Here is a 17,722-nt window from a genome sequence, read left to right on the forward strand (position 1 = left end):
ACAAATATGTTTAGTAAATTCATCATATTAGTATTAATATCTGCGTTTTTATGTAAGTTTTGGAGTTGTTTCTTACCACAAGTGTATTACGTCACCTTCCTAACGTTCTGTGAATCATGTAGTATTTCTCTTATTTATTTCTGCCAGAAATACCGTGCATAATTATGACCGTTGCCAGGCGCACGTACGCTGGCAAAGTCCAAAATCTCATCAAACGTAATATAATTTCGGAAAATTATTATTATTGTGGTTAACAATATTTTAATTAATAATAATACAATGCTATTTTTGTCCCGCTTACTGCAACACATCAGGAGAATTTCCGACTCTTCACTAGTTAAAAAGTATCTTAATTATCTTCGTCCCAAAGTCTGGTATTGCTGCCTCTATTTCATCTCTTACAATCGACAATTTCTCATATTCTCCTCATCTTTTTAGCGTCTTCTACCTCCTCCTACCTCACCTCACTCCTAACACAACATTCTCTCCAATTTTCTAGCGCCTTCTACTTTCTGATCCCTCATGTCACTCCTAACACATTGTCCTCATCTTTCTAACGTCTTCTACCTCCTTATTAAACTTACTCCTAACACGCAGATCCGCAAATCTAGTCCTTAGTCTCTGCAAAATTTGCTAACAGTAACTCATCTCTCTTCACAAATAATATTTGAGTATATTCACAAATATACCCTGTGTGTGTATATTTACAAATACACCCTCTGTGTATAATTAAAACTGTAACTTAAATATGTATTTATAAATATAAAGTGTATATACACAAATATACACGAGTATATATTCGCAAAGTGGATCACGTATATTTACCTGGAGAGAGTTTCGGGGGTCAACGCCCCCGCGGCCCGGTCTGTGACCAGGCCTCCTGGTGGATCAGCGCCTGATCAACCAGGCTGTTGCTGCTGGCTGCACGCAAACCAACGTACGAGCCACAGCCACAAAGTAACCCGTATATACAGTATAACAAGTGTGTATAATCAAAAGTACATTATCCAAGACATTGCTTTAGGCCAAAGGACTGACCACCCTCTGTCAAGACTGGGGGACTGACCACCCTCTGTCAAGACTGGGGGACTGACCACCCTCTGTCAAGACTGGGGGACTGACCACCCTCTGTCAAGACTGGGGGACTGACCACCCTCTGTCAAGACTGGGGGACTGACCACCCTCTGTCAAGACTGGGGGACTGACCACCCTCTGTCAAGACTGGGGGACTGACCACCCTCTGTCAAGACTGGGGGACTGACCACCCTCTGTCAAGACTGGGGGACTGACCACCCTCTGTCAAGACTGGGGGACTGACCACCCTCTGTCAAGACTGGGGGACTGACCACCCTCTGTCAAGACTGGGGGACTGACCACCCTCTGTCAAGACTGGGGGACTGACCACCCTCTGTCAAGACTGGGGGACTGACCACCCTCTGTCAAGACTGGGGGACTGACCACCCTCTGTCAAGACTGGGGGACTGACCACCCTCTGTCAAGACTGGGGGACTGACCACCCTCTGTCAAGACTGGGGGACTGACCACCCTCTTTCAAGACTGGGGGACTATGAGTAGTGTACCATCCCACCACTGGTTCTACTATCAGTAGTGTACCATCCCACCACTGGTTCTACTATCAGTAGTGTACCATCCCACCACTGGTTGTATCAGTAGTGTACCATCCCACCACTGGTTGTATCAGTAGTGTACCATCCCACCACTGGTTGTATCAGTAGTGTACCATCCCACCACTGGTTCTACTATCAGTAGTGTACCATCCCACCACTGGTTTTATCAGTAGTGTACCATCCCACCACTGGTTGTATCAGTAGTGTACCATCCCACCACTGGTTCTACTATCAGTAGTGTACCCGTCCACCACTGGTTGCATCAGTAGTGTATATCCCACCACTGGTTCTACTATCAGTAGTGTACCATCCCACCACTGGCTGTATCAGTAGTGTACCATCCCACCACTGGTTGTATCAGTAGTATATCCAACCACTGGTTCTACTATCAGTAGTGTACCATCCCACCACTGGCTGTATCAGCAGTGTATATCCCACCACTGGTTCTACAGGTTTCCTGACCACTTTGTATGTGTGAATGTTTGTCGGAACAAACGACTCACTTGAAAAAAAAAAGAAGAGGAAAGGTGGTGCATGGGGTGGAAAAGGTAATGAAAGGAGGGGAAGGAACACTAGCGAAGAGTTAGAATGAGAGAAAGAAGGATAAAAGAGGAGAGAAAAGAGAAGCAGAGCAGGAATATGGTGGATCACACACACACACAAAGCACGTCAAGAAGTTAGAGAAAGTACAAAGGTTTTCAACAAGGCTAGTTCCAGAGCTCAGGGGAATGTCGTACGAGGAAAGGTTGAGGGAAATCGAACTGACGACACTAGAGGACAGAAGGGTCAGGGGAGACATGATAACGACATACAAGATACTGCGGAAAATAGACAAGGTGGACAGAGACAGGATGTTCCAGAGAGGGGACACAGAAACAAGGGGTCACAATTGGAAGCTGAAAACTCAGACGAGTCACAGGGACGTTAGGAAGTATTTCTTCAGTCATAGAGTCGTCAGGAAGTGGAATAGCCTAGCAAGTGAAGTAGTGGAGGCAGGAACCACATATAGTTTTAAGAAGAGGTATGACAAAGCTCAGGAAGCAGAGAGGGAGAGGACCTAGTAGCAATCAGTGAAGAGGCGGGGCCAGGAGCTGAGTCTCGACCCCTGCAACCACAATTAGGTGAGTACACACACACACCACAGACAGAGAGGACGAGAGAGAGAGAGAGAGAGAGAGAGAGAGAGAGAGAGAGAGAGACAGACAGACAGAGAGAGAGAGAGACAGAGAGAGAGAGACAGAGACAGAGAGAGAGGGCGAGAGAGAGACAGACAGAACTTGAGGTAGGTAACACCTCTTAGCTTGTAAATAAAGGTAGGAACTCTTACCCTAACCATGTATAACCCTTGTGTAAATAAAAAAAAATAGAGGGAAGGAGAGGGCGAGTGAGTGAGAGAGAGAGGGATGGAGGGAGAGAGCGAGCGAGAGGGCGAGAGATGGAGGGAGGGAGAGAGAGAGAACTGGGACACCTGAATAACCTTGCATGTGTCGAGGCTGTCAGTCTGGCTCTTTTATTACATACATACATACATATATGTCGTGCCGAATATGTAAAACTGCTCAATTAGCAAGAACTCATTTAAAATTAAGTCCTTTCTAAAATTTTCTCTTATACGTTTAAAGCTACATTTTTTTTTCATTAATGTTAATGTAAAAAAAATTAATTTTGCTCCAAAAGAATCTTAGAAAACTTACCTAACCTTATTATAACAAGAACAATTTATTTTAGCCTAACCCAACTAAATATACTATAGATTTGTTTACAATAATTTAATACTAAACAAACACAGTGAAATATATTTTTTTCGTAAGGTTCAAAATGATTTTGGTGAAATTATTGCATACACAAATTTTCACTTGTCCTATATGGCAAGATGAGCGTTGCTATTTAAGCCAAGATCGCAAGTTCTGCCTATTCGACACGACATATATATATGTGAAAATTTGTGTATGCAATAATTTCGCCAAAATCATTCTGAACCTAACGAAAAAAATATATTTCACTGTGTTTGTTTAGTATTAAATTATTGTAAACAAATCTAAAATATATTTAGTTGGGTTAGGCTAAAATAAATTGTTCTTGTTATAATAAGGTTAGGTAAGTTTTCTAAGATTCTTTTGGCGCAAAATTAAAATTTTTTACATTAACATTAATGAAAAAATATATATTTAAACGTATAAGAGAAAAGTTTAGAATGGACTTAATTTTAAATGAGTTCTTGCTAATTGACCAGTTTTACATATTCGGCACGACACACACACACATATATATATATATATATATATATATATATATATATATATATATATATATATATATATATATATATATATCTATATATATATATATATATATATTTATATATATATATATATATATATATATATATATATATATATATATATATATATATATATATATATATATATATATATATATATATATATATATATATATATATATATATATATATATATATATATATATATATATATATATATATATATATATATATATATTTAAAATATATATATATATATATATATATATTTATATTATATATATATATATATATATTTATATATATATATATATATATATATATATATATATATATATATATATATATATATTTATATATATATATATATATATATATATATATATATATATATATATATATATATATATATATATATATATATATATATATATATATATATATATATATATATATATATATATATATATATATATATATATATATATATATATATATATATATATATATTTATATATATATATATATATATATTTATATATATATATATATATATATATATATATATATATATATATATATATATATATATATATATATATATATATATATATATATATATATATATATATATATATATATATATATATATATATATATATATATATATATATATATATATATATATATATATATATATATATATATATTTATATATATATATATATATATATATATATATATATATATATATATATATATATATATATATATATATTTATATATATATATATATATATATATATATATATATATATATATATATATATTTATATATATATATATATATATATATATATATATATATATATATATATATATATATATATATATATATATTTAAAAGTTTACAACGTAATTTTCACATGTGCGTTTATTTTGACCTGATTACTTTTGTTTTATTCTATCCATATTCCTGTTTACAAGTTAGTGTCTAGGTATATTTCTTGTCATTTGTTAGTCTTTGTATGTCTGTAATTTTGCTTATCTCTGTCCATAATGTTTATATAAACTCAAGGTGATTCAATACAAAAATAACCCGTACATAAGAATAAGAAACTTATGACGACGTTTCGGTCCACCTTGGACCATTAACTAGTTAAAGATCCAAGTTAGACCGAAACGTCAACATTAAGACACGGTATTGTGTCTTAATGATGTTCAAGATAAGCCATAGTGAACGCTTGGATGGGACGAGACAGACATGGTCAGTGAGGAGGCGTTATCTTATACTGTTCTAAAAAAGCCCAGCTTATTAATGTTGTCATTTCATATTACCTGGAAATGATGTTCTTTAGACTATGCTTAAACCCCAGTACTACCTTACTACTGTACGGTAGTACTGGGGTTTAAGCACAGTTGATAGCATCTACTTGTATAGCAAGCAGATCCTATCAACTTCCTGATGAAAAATTTGGAATCCCTGTTTCTTCAACATAAATGTCAACATATAATTGTTAGTGACCTCAATCAACATCTTATACAGAGGGATTTTGATGAAACTCTTGCATTAAAAACTTTGCTGACTTCCCTACTTATATCTTTGGCTCCTCCTTGGACCCAGTAGTGAGTGATCTGTCTGAAAGCAGTCACTGGCTATGTAACCCAACTTAGCCTCTTGGCTTTGTTGGGTTAGTTAACCACATGACTCTGTACGACACTGAAGATACCAACCCAACTTAGCCTCTTGGCTTTGTTGGGTTAGTTAACCACGTGACTCTGTACGACACTGAAGATACCAACAGTACAAAGCGAGGAATCAAGTACAACCTGGATATGGGAGAGAAATTGGTTGGTTCTTTCCTCAGAGCTCGCCACCTCCGATTGGAATGCTCTTCTCTAGGGATGATGTGGATAATCACGCGAATGCCTTTATTAAATATATCCTTAATCTCCAACATAAGTACATCTCTCACCGGCAGTATGCAAAGAAGCCTTCGGATCAGCCTTGGTTTGGGTTTCGCTGCCGAGAGGCCGCTTGGAGAAGGTACAAAAGGCGTCCTGCTATCTGTAACAGGAGCCTCCACAGGCAAGCCTGTCGACAAATGGAGGAATCCCAAAACTAGACTATCTTTAAACGAGTGGCTGACTCAAAAAGGTAAATTGACATCAGATAGAATGGGTTCTAAAGCGTGGTGGTCCATGGTCAAGGACCGACGAAGATATTATTCACCTGATGAAATTTTCCACCTCAAAATTGACAGTGCAGGACTGTCTCTACTGACAGTCAAGAAATGCTGACGTCTTTCCTGAATAGATGCAAGTCCCTTATCTATAATAATAATAATAATAAAAATAATACCTTTATTTTCTACAAGCACGTGTATAAGGTATACAGGGCTAGTTGACATCAATAACATACTGCTATATAGAAAGCCCCTTGTTATGCAGAGCATTTAGGGCAAATTAGGTCAATTTTGTCCCAGGATGTGACCCACACCTGTCCACTAACACCCAAGTACCCATTTTACTGATGGGTGAACATAAACAACAGGTGTTAGGAAACGCGCCAATGTTTCCGCCCTTGCCTGGAATCGAACCCGAATAAGCAAGAACTGTGTCAAAGCTGTCGGAGGTGACAATAAGGCAGGATGAAGTTTATCTCTTTAAATCCCTGAATCAAGATAAAGCTGTGGGCCCGAATAAGGTGAACCCAAGAATGCTGAGTAGGTGTGCAGATCAGCTAGCATCACCTCTTAACTCGAATCTATCAGCAGTGTAAATGTCTACCAGTGTAAATGTGGAAAGAGGCAAATGTACTCCCTGTTCACAAAAAGCAGAGCAAAGCCGAAATCAGCAACTGCAGCTCAGTTGCCACTCTTGTCAATCACTAACAAAATTCTCGAGGCAATAATCACACGGCAGATGACAGTACTTTTTGACTACCAAACTCTTCTTTTGTGACCCTCAATTTGACTTTAGAAAAAGTCACTGCTGCTGATCTGTTAAACCTCTCTAATACTATTTGGCATCAGTTGCTGGATGAATGCAAGATCAGCTGTGTAGTAACAATGGACATTGCTGGTGCTTTCGACCAGGAACTCTTGGCAAAACTACAAGCAATAGGAGTTTTTGCACTACACCTCCTTAGTGATTATCTTTAAGGTAGATCTCTAAGAGTAGCTATCGGTGGGAGTCAACAAGACAATCCGTGCCAGTGTTCCATGGAGAAGTGTGCTTGGGCCATTGTTATGGGATGTCTACTTCAATGACCTTCAGTTCATCCCTGAATCCCATGTCTATACCGATGACTGTACTCTGACATTTACTTATCCAAGAGAGGAAATGCCAGTTTCTCTCAGCCACATCGATCACCAACTTTCAGCTATATCAACCTGAGAAAAAACATGACAGGTTACATTCCCCTCTTAGAAAACGCAAATTATGATGATCATAAATAGAATAATTTTAACACCGGAGCAAAAGTAAGAATGAATGAATGAATGGAAGTGTGAATATCCTGTGGGTAAAATTTGATTCCAGAATGTCTAAGAAGAATCACATGGTAAATCGTGCAAGGCAGCCAAGACGATAATAGCACTAAGGCTTATCTTATATCTGCTCAACAGTAGAGGCTGTAAAACTCTGTAAGAGGCACAAGTATACTCACACCTGGAATATGCACGATTTTCCTGGTTTGTCAGACCTCATCTCATTTACGACTTCAGGACAGAATAGAGAACCGAGCAAGATGACCTCTCTCGTTAGGACCCGCTCTAGTTCGATCTGTCATTTTAAAAGAGCCTTCAAAATTGGAAAGATGTGGGTGGCCTTACTGTTATGTACAAGGTAAATACTGTCAAGGTACCACACTTGGCTCCACTTCGCTGACGGGGAGAAGACAGCTTCTACACAACAAGACGGGCAACAAACAGCAGCTACACTGTGCCTGTACCCCTCTCAAGAACATCACTTCATCCGAGATCATTCATTCTTAAAATGACTTGAATCTGAAACATGTTCGTACAGCATAACAACATCGATGACATAGTTGGCCAAATGAAATCGCCGGTTCACAGCTGACTCCAACTTCACCCTGTTCCCTGTTTCATAACAATATAAACGCTTTCAAATGACCTAAGGTAGGTAATAACTCTTGGCTTGTAAATAAAATTTGGAGCTCGCAACATAATGCTGTAAAAACACTTGTGTAATTAAAAAACAAAACATGTATGAACCACGGTTCAAGTCTTCCGTTTATTCATATCCGTGTATGTTTGTTCATGTGTATATTATTATTTCTCTTATATACATTATCTTCTTGAATATAAACTTAGTCATCGCCTCACCCTCTCCCTGGTGGCCCGGTGGTCTGGTGGCTAAAGCTCCCGCTTCACACACGGAGGGCCCGGGTTCGATTCCCGGCGGTTGGAAATTCCGACACGTTTCCTTACACCTATTGTCCTGTTCACCTAGCAGCAAATAGGTACCCGGGTGTTAGTCGACTGGTGTGGGTCGCATCCTGGGGGACAAGATTAAGGACCCCAATGGAAATAAGTTAGACAGTCCTCGATGACGCACTGACTTTCTTGGGTTATCCTGGGTGGCTAACCCTCCGGGGTTAAAAATCCGAACGAAATCTTATCTTACTCTCTCCCTTCCCATCCGTTCCCTACTCTCCCTTCCCGTCCGTTCCCTACTCTTCCTTCCCGTCCGTTCTCCTCCCTCCTTTCCATCTTCTCCCTCCCTCTTTCCCCTTTCTTTCCTCTTCCTGTCTTCCATCCACCCCCCTTCCTCATCCATTTATTTCTTTTCATTTTCCTCCTCTTCGTCTTTTTTCTTCTTCCTCCTCCTCCTTCTGGTCTTCTCTTCGTAAAAGGATCACAAGAACGAGAAAATGTCCGGCCAAATCCCTTTAAGTCTGTTCCTCTTTCTCTTCTCTTTGGAGCTGTCATCATCATCATTTTTCTGTCTCTCAGGCACATCCAAAACGCCAGAGAACACACAAACGTGAATTTTTTATTTTTAATAATTATCTCCTTTTCTTCCGTGTACCTTTATCCTCATCCTGGGATTGTTTTCTTTAGCATCTTCTGTTCTATAAGTCTATTACAAGTTTAAAGTCATGAAGTCAAAGCTCAGAAGAGATGCAGTGTGTGTGTGTACTTACCTATGTATGGTTACAGGGGTCAATTCACAGCTTTTGGCCCCGTGGTGAGAGAGAGAGAGAGAGAGAGAGAGAGAGAGAGAGAGAGAGAGAGAGAGAGAGAGAGATTTAAAATATTTGAATGATATATGGATCATATGTTTACATTTAAGCGAGTATACATTATGTTGAGAAATTTCCATATGCATGTAGTAGTACTGCATAAGGTGTGGAAACTCTTAATTTAAGGAGTGGAACTCCTAGAACTCTTCAGACGCCCATTTGCAACAGGCGTTCCCTTTCTGAACTACAACACTGAGGTACTGGAAGAGAGAGGTGACAGCCCTCAGGTCTATGGTGATTTTGATGTGCCTCGAACCCAGCTCTCTAAGGAAAAGCCGTGGCACTCTTTTACCATGGCCCATATCTCACTAAACTTGTAGGGACGAAGTGGTACTGGTAAGCCAGGTCCCTACACTGGCTGAGCTTGTGATTTTCCTTGTGATCAGCAGCACCACTCTGCTGACCAGCACTATATGGGATGTAGGTGTTGGCTAGATACAGAAGTATAGCCCCACACCAACAGTCTATCGTTCTTCCAGTGATTTAATGTGATGCCAATCAGCATGGCTCGCGGACATGTCTGGGTTACTGGGTGGTAAAGCTGGAGTTTCTCGGCTGGGCACTGGGCTGTAGCAAGGATTCTCTTCATCTTCTTGACTTCATTATGGCTAACATAATATACATACATAATTACTGTGTAATGATTTTAATATATATGTAATCACTTTAATACATACTGCGGCAGTCGTAGTATTGTTTAAGATTACTTTTTTATTTTGGTTCTACTGATAATTATACTCGTCGTTGAGGCTGGTATCCAACTTGGTGAAAAATGTAACTAGTCTCATAGTATATCTTTCCTCTGATGTAGCTGGCGCTAGGAGGAAACATGACCAGTGATTTTACTGGTCACTTGGCGTTATGTGCCTTGGTGGTAGTGGTGTACTCACTTAATTTTGGTTGCAGGGGTTGAGACTCGGCTCCTGACCCTGCCTCTTCACCGAGTGCTACTAGGTCCTCTCTCTCTCTCTCCCTGCTCCATGAGCTTTATTTATTTATTTATTTATTTATTTATTTACAATTTGAGCATACATATAGAGGTACAAAAAAATACAGATAAGAGCAGCATGCCAAAGCCACTTATACTATGCATAGCATTACGGGCTGGCTTAAAATTAACTAAGCAATGACGAAATCAGTGATAATACATTATTGTAAACAGATAACTATAAAGCACAAATGAGTATTACAAAGACAGGTCATATGGTTGCATGCATTGTTGTACATTCAGTCGTATGGAGTATTCTGTTAGGTAGTGTATTTAAAAAATAATAAAGTTAGATTGGGTTTTAGGTTCAACATTTATGTGATATAATTGTGAGAAACATTTAAGATATACAATTTATAAGGTTCAGTTATTCAGTATTTATTTGGTTTTGGGTGAGTAAGTGATCTTTGAGAAGAGACTTGAATTTATAAACAGGTAGTGTTTCTTTTATATTTACAGGTAATGAATTCCAGATTTTAGGGCCTTTTATGTGCATTGAGTTTTTGCATAGTGTGAGATGGACACAAGGAACATCAAAGAGTGATCTGTGCCTTGTGTTATGGTCATGTGTTCTGTTGAGGTTGGCAAGGAGATGTTTGAGGGGAGGGTTAATATCAGAGTTAAGTGTTCTATGTATGTAATAGGTGCAGTAATAAGTATGGATGTTTTGTATGGTGAGTAGGTTTAGTGTATTGAATATTGGTGGAGTGTGCTGCCTGTAGTGAGAATTTGTTATTCTAACTGCAGCCTTTTGTTGGGTAATTAGTGGTCTGAGATATGTATGGTTCCTGCCTCCACTACCTCACTTGCTAGGCTATTCCACTTCCTGACTACTCTATGAGTGAAGAAATACTTCCTAACATCCCTTTGACTCATCTGGGTCTTCAACTTCCAGTTATGGCCCCTTGTTTCTGTGTCCCTTCTCTGGAACATTCTGTCTCTATCCACCTTGTTTATTCCACGCAGTATTTTGTATGTCGTTATCATGTCTCCCCTAACCCTCCTGTCCTCCAGTGTCGTCAGGCCAATTTTCCTTAACCTTTCTTCGTAGGACATTTCCCTTAGCTCTGGAACTAACCTTGTTGCAAACCTTTACACTTTCTCTAATTTCTTGACGTGCTTGATCATTCCTTGAACAATTCCTTACTAAGGTATCGGAACGCTGTTCTCAGGTTTGCCAGGCGCCCATATGCTGCAGTAGTTATCTGGTTGATGTGTGCTTCCGGAGACGTGTTTGGTGTTATGGTCACCCCAAGATCTTTCTCCTTGAGCGTGGTTAGCAGTCTTTGGCCACCTAGCCTGTACTCTGCGTGTGTGTGTGTGGGGGGGGGAGGGTTTACCACACTAACATTACGTCATACACTAACACCCAGTACATTGTGACCCGGTGGCCTGGTGGCTAAAGCTCTCGCTTCACACACAGGGGGCCCGGGTTCGATTCCCGGCGAGTGGAAACATTTCGACGCGTTTCCTTACATCTGTTATCCTGTTCACCTAGCAGCAAATAGGTACCTGGGTGTTAGTTGACTGGTGTGGGTCGCATCCTGGGGGACAAGATTGAGGAAATAAGTTAGACAGTCCTCGATGACTCACTGACTTTCTTGGGTTATCCTGGGTGGCTAACCTTCCGGGGTTAAAAAATCCGAAGAAATCTTATCTTAATACACACATACAGATAGGTGAGTATACCCCCCTCCCCCACAGATACAGGCACACACCCTGCAACCACAAGTAGGTGACTACACACACACACACAACAACACAAACACCTAACTCTCGACACTGAGTGTAAGTCTCTGCTGGCTTGGGTCTCTGCTGAATAATTGAGGCTAACACAATTAATCCATTTGTAAATTGTTTTAGGTAAGTCTCTAATGCCAGAGTTTTATCCTGGATTAACTATTTTATGGTATTAAATTTACGTACGCTTGTATCCCTCTCTTTTTTTAACAGAGTTAACATTGTTTATTTGACCTGTTAAATTTATTTTAGTTGTTTTATGTATTTAGGCATTCATTCATTTTGGAGTATTTCTTATTCGTATGTGTGTCTAATTATCCGTGTGTGATTATCTACGAGTACCTTTCTTGTAACCATGATTCGCGAAATCGTAACAAGTACATCACAGTTAGTGTGGGATTCGTCTGTAAAAACCCGCATTTGTGGTCCAGTCGGGGGCCCATGCTAACCTGTCTGTGATGTATAGATATACACCTGGTTTGAAGAGTCTTGTTAGGCTGGCACGAATCGGTTGTTAGCACACTGGTCTGCAAGTTTTAGGACTCGCCTGCCATGGGTTCAATCCCCGCAAGTCCCGCTATTTGTATTATTTGTAGTTACAGAATTGTCTGTGTGTCTCGTCTTCAGTGAATGTATTTTCAATATTTTTACTTTTTTGTGCTATCTTTATCACGCTACGTAACTACTTCTGGATACTCTGTTATATAGCTACTTCTATATACTACGTTATGTACCTACTTCTATATACTACTCTCAGTAGTAGTTTACCTGGAGTTTACCTGGAGAGAGTTTCGGGGGTCAACGCCCCCGCGGCCCGGTCTGTGACCAGGCCTCCTGGTGGATCAGCGCCTGATCAACCAGGCTGTTGCTGCTGGCTGCACGCAAGCCAACGTACGAGCCACAGCCCGGCTGATCAGGAACTGACTTTAGGTGCTTGTCCAGTGCCAGCTTGAAGACTGCCAGGGGTCTGTTGGTAATCCCCCTTATGTGTGCTGGGAGGCAGTTGAACAGTCTCGGGCCCCTGACACTTATTGTATGGTCTCTTAACGTGCTAGTGACACCCCTGCTTTTCATTGGGGGGATGGTGCATCGTCTGCCAAGTCTTTTGCTTTCGTAGTGAGTGATTTTCGTGTGCAAGTTCGGTACTAGTCCCTCTAGGATTTTCCAGGTGTATATAATCATGTATCTCTCCCTCCTGCGTTCCAGGGAATACAGGTTTAGAAACCTCAAGCGCTCCCAGTAATTGAGGTGTTTTATCTCCGTTATGCGCGCCGTGAAAGTTCTCTGTACATTTTCTAGGTCGGCAATTTCACCTGCCTTGAAAGGTGCTGTTAGAGTGCAGCAATATTCCAGCCTAGATAGAACAAGTGACCTGAAGAGTGTCATCATGGGCTTGGCCTCCCTAGTTTTGAAGGTTCTCATTATCCATCCTGTCATTTTTCTAGCAGATGCGATTGATACAATGTTATGGTCCTTGAAGGTGAGATCCTCCGACATAATCACTCCCAGGTCTTTGACGTTGGTGTTTCGCTCTATTTTGTGGCCAGAATTTGTTTTGTACTCTGATGAAGATTTAATTTCCTCATGTTTACCATATCTGAGTAATTGAAATTTCTCATCGTTGAACTTCATATTGTTTTCTGCAGCCCACTGAAAGATTTGGTTGATGTCCGCCTGGAGCCTTGCAGTGTCTGCAATGGAAGACACTGTCATGCAGATTCGGGTGTCATCTGCAAAGGAAGACACGGTGCTGTGGCTGACATCCTTGTCTATGTCGGATAAGGATGTCAGCCACAGCAGTAACCAGTTACCAGTAACCAGTGTACCAGTAGATGACTCACTACCAACCGTCTCTGCCTGAGTCACTGTCTGTATTCATATTGTGCTGACCACAGCAGTATTCAAAGACCCCCTCACATATGGGTACTGTGGGCGGCCAGTCAGTGTTACGAGAGTGAGCAAGGAGACAAGGTTACGGCTGTTTGGGCGCTCCCCACATTATCCGTAATTATACGTACTACCAGCCTACATGAGTATTACTTTACCCTATCCACGTGTTCGAACTCCCACATGATAAATGGTGGCACCGGTGTGGAGCGTGGATTTAAGTTTTTACGGGTAATTCAAGACGTTAGAAGACTGTTTGTGAGTAGCCGGCAGGGTCAAAGGTGAACCGTCTCACCCACCAGCTACTCGCTCCCCTCACAACCTCCACCTCCAGCCTGCAAGCCTGTTGCAGCCGTTTTTTCAAGCTTCCTGGCTTAGTTCGTGTGCTAATTGATTCAATCTCCGAGGGGTTGACCCGGGTTTTGCAATTAAGCCAGTCAGTAAGCCAGACTGTGGAAGTGAACGCCAGTCAGTCTTACGAGAGAGAGCAGAGAGGCAGGCCGGCTGTTTGGGCGCTACCCACATTATCCGTAATTATACGTACTACCAGCCTACGTGAGTATTACTTTACCCTATCCACGTATTCGAACTCCCACATGATACTACGTCATGTGCCTACTTCTATATACTACGTCATGTGCCTACTTCTATATACTACGTCATGTGCCTACTTCTATATACTACGTCATGTACCTACTTCTATATACTACGTCATGTACCTACTTCTATATACTACGTCATGTACCTACTTCTATATACTACGTCATGTACCTACTTCTATATACTACGTCATGTACCTACTTCTATATACTACGTCATGTACCTACTTCTATATACTACGTCATGTACCTACTTCTATATACTACGTCATGTACCTACTTCTATATACTACGTCATGTACCTACTTCTATATACTACGTCATGTACCTACTTCTATATACTACGTCATGTACCTACTTCTATATACTACGTCATGTACCTACTTCTATATACTACGTCATGTACCTACTTCTATATACTACGTCATGTACCTACTTCTATATACTACGTCATGTATCTTCTTCTAAATACTTCACTATGTTTTTTCTTCTATATACTACGCTATATACCTACCTCAGTCTAAGATTATTCTGAATCACTTTCACTTTATTAGTAAGGAAGTGCTTGTATTTGACAAACTATATCTGAAGAACTCCATATACGACTATATAACATTTTCTGAAGAAATACCTGCAGAAATAGTTTAGTAATCAAATCACCTAAAAATACTCTATGTAACAATATCAGAAATTTTCCGTATAATACTATCACTGACAAAGTATCCCTATACAATTATTTGTATTATTTGTATTTGCCAGACGAGCATTGCGGAGGTTATTCGTTTGATGTGAGCCTCTGGTGATATACCAGGCACTATCGTCACCCACGTATCTTTCTCTTTGAGGTATGTAGCCTCTGTTCACCGTGTCTATATTCTTCCCTAATCTTCGTGTCTATGATCCTTCCCTAATCTTCGCAACCTTGTATTTGCTGCGATTGAATTCAAGGACTGAGATAAGGCTGGAGTTGATGTGTGTATCGCCAAAGGGTCACAGGGGTCTGACGAGGGTGGGGAGCTAGTGTTAGTACTGGGAAGTTGGGGGCAAAAGTTGTGCCAGCTAGGATTGTGGACAGGTGGTGTGCCATCTAGCTCTGTTGGGGTAAGTAAGTAAGTAAGTAAGTAAGTAAGTAAATTTATTCAGGTATACACAATACAGTTACATAGAATTATCATACATAGCAGCATATGTGTAGAGAACCTAGGATAACCCAAAAAAGGATCCACCCGGCTTTATTGCTAACAGTTGTTCCCATTTCTCTTTACGTAGGAAACCTTGTTTCCAATTCCTTCCCAGTTTTGGGAAATATATTTGTCCTAGTTTCGCAGGCAACAGGACTCATACGGCATACTATCATCGACCTAAACTAGACAAGGATTCTCCCCAAGACACCGGGAGATAAGATAAGATAAGATAAGATTTTGTTCGGATTTTTAACCCCGGAGGGTTAGCCACCCAGGATAACCCAAGAAAGTCAGTGCGTCATCGAGGACTGTCTAACTTATTTCCATTGGGGTCCTTAATCTTGTCCCCCAGGATGCGACCCACACCAGTCGACTAACACCCAGGTACCTATTTGCTGCTAGGTGAACAGGACAACAGGTGTAAGGAAACGTGTCGAAATGTTTCCACCCGCCGGGAATCGAACCCGGGCCCTCCGTGTGTGAAGCGGGAGCTTTAGCCACCAGGCCACCGGTATGGCGTAATATCATCCCTCCGTTTACTGAACAAGGATTCTTTCCAGGACATCGAGACAGGACTCAAAACGGCGTAATATCGTCTCTGAACTGGACAAGGATTTTTTTCTCTGGACATCGCGAGGCAGGACTCAATACGGCGTTAGTTGTCAGTGACCCTGGTAATCCTCCCAAAACAATATAATACGGCGTATGTTGTGGTGGCCCTGTAAACCCCAAGAACAACAGGAAGTAAGTGTCATTTTGTATTTTTGTAAATTATATGGAATTTAACCTAGGATATTTAAATAAAATGAGGGTAACTTATTTCTACCTAAGTAGTTAACATATATGATTAAATTTTTACAATGGTTGTGATGGAACAAAGGTGCTTCAGAGAAGGTACACTTCAGATTTATCTTTAGATAAGATTTGTTCGCATTTTTAACCCGGAATGTTAGCCACCCAGGAGGACTGTCTGTCTTAATTCCACTGTGGTCCTTCAATCTTGTCCCGCAGGATTCCACCCACACCAGTCGACTAACACCCAGGTACCTTCTTACTGCTAGGTGAACAGGGGCAGCAGGTGTAAGGAAACATGCCCACCGTTTCCACTCATGCTGGGGATTGAACCATGGACATTCAGTATGCGAGGAGAGTGATCTTCCAGTCGAGCAACGAGACACCATAATTATTCCACCCAACGTGGGGCTTGAACCCAAGACTCCATGCTCTACCAATAATCTCATGCTCTGTCGACTGAGCTAGCCATCAACAAGAGTCATAGGGAGGGTTATTGAGGTACCTTATTTTCTCTCTCTTGCCAGAGTTAAAATTATAATAGTTAAGGCATTACAATGGAACCTCACTGGAAATACGTTACAGCTTGACTAATTTTGGGGTTATCCTAGGTAATTAACACTTGTGTTATTATGTAAAACAATTATAATTATCCAAAAGATGTGAAATGGTACAAAAATAAACAAACTTGCTCAGGTTATACCATTCTACATGTCCCTAGTAAAGTAGTTTAGTTTATTTGTCCATGGCATTACCAAAGTTTTGTGTTGAATATTTTTCTGTTGTTGCTACAAGAAAAGTCTGTAATCATGCAGTGCATTTGTAACTAATTTATTGTGAGTTTAATCTTAAATTTGCCTGAAATGCACTGCATAACTACTACTGCAGTTGTAGTGCCTTCAGCTCACAACCAGAAGACCCGGGTACAATCCTGGAAAAGATAAAACATGTAAGCAAGACTCCTTGCACCAGCTGCCCCAGTTCAATTAGTAGTAAATAGCTACCTGGTTATTACCTGATTGTTGTTGATATATTTCTGGGGTAGAGGATAAAAGAACCCCAGTAGAAATAAACCACACTGTTTGTCTTCTCGAATGATGTGTTAATAGCCCTTTTGAGTTACTATTTTTTCTGCCCTTTCCTCAAGGTCAAATATGTTATTAATCTATAATTTTTCGTATTATTTGGCTATTTCTCTAAGTAATTTTTTTTTATTTTGACCATGAACAGTTTACTAAATAAATTCAAAAAGATCATACGTACTTAAATGGTATACAATAACAACGAGTTGATGAATAAGATATGTGCAAGGACCCCAATGGAAATAAGTCACTCTGTCTGACTTTTTTGGGAT

The 17,722-nt window shown here is 39.9% G+C and overlaps 1 protein-coding gene across 8 annotated transcripts in view; it reads left to right on the forward strand.

The window, feature by feature from the left end:
• Positions 1-16,100: 16,100 nt before the first annotated feature.
• LOC128700028 (nuclease EXOG, mitochondrial) overlaps positions 16,101-17,722 on the forward strand; it is a 39,090-nt gene continuing 37,468 nt past the window's right edge. For 2 of the 8 annotated variants that reach the window (XM_070098770.1, XM_070098771.1), the window contains exon 1: positions 16,108-16,320. The gene's annotated coding sequence lies outside the window, so the exon portion shown is untranslated. Of the gene's footprint in view, positions 16,321-16,488; positions 16,620-16,679; positions 16,870-16,960; positions 16,980-17,722 lie in introns of those variants that run through there. The other 6 variants (XM_070098772.1, XM_070098774.1, XM_070098778.1 and 3 more) reach the window with 5 other exon arrangements.

The sequence above is a fragment of the Cherax quadricarinatus genome, chromosome 64, assembly GCF_038502225.1.
Source record: "Cherax quadricarinatus isolate ZL_2023a chromosome 64, ASM3850222v1, whole genome shotgun sequence".
Classification (NCBI taxonomy): Eukaryota; Metazoa; Arthropoda; class Malacostraca; order Decapoda; family Parastacidae; genus Cherax; species Cherax quadricarinatus.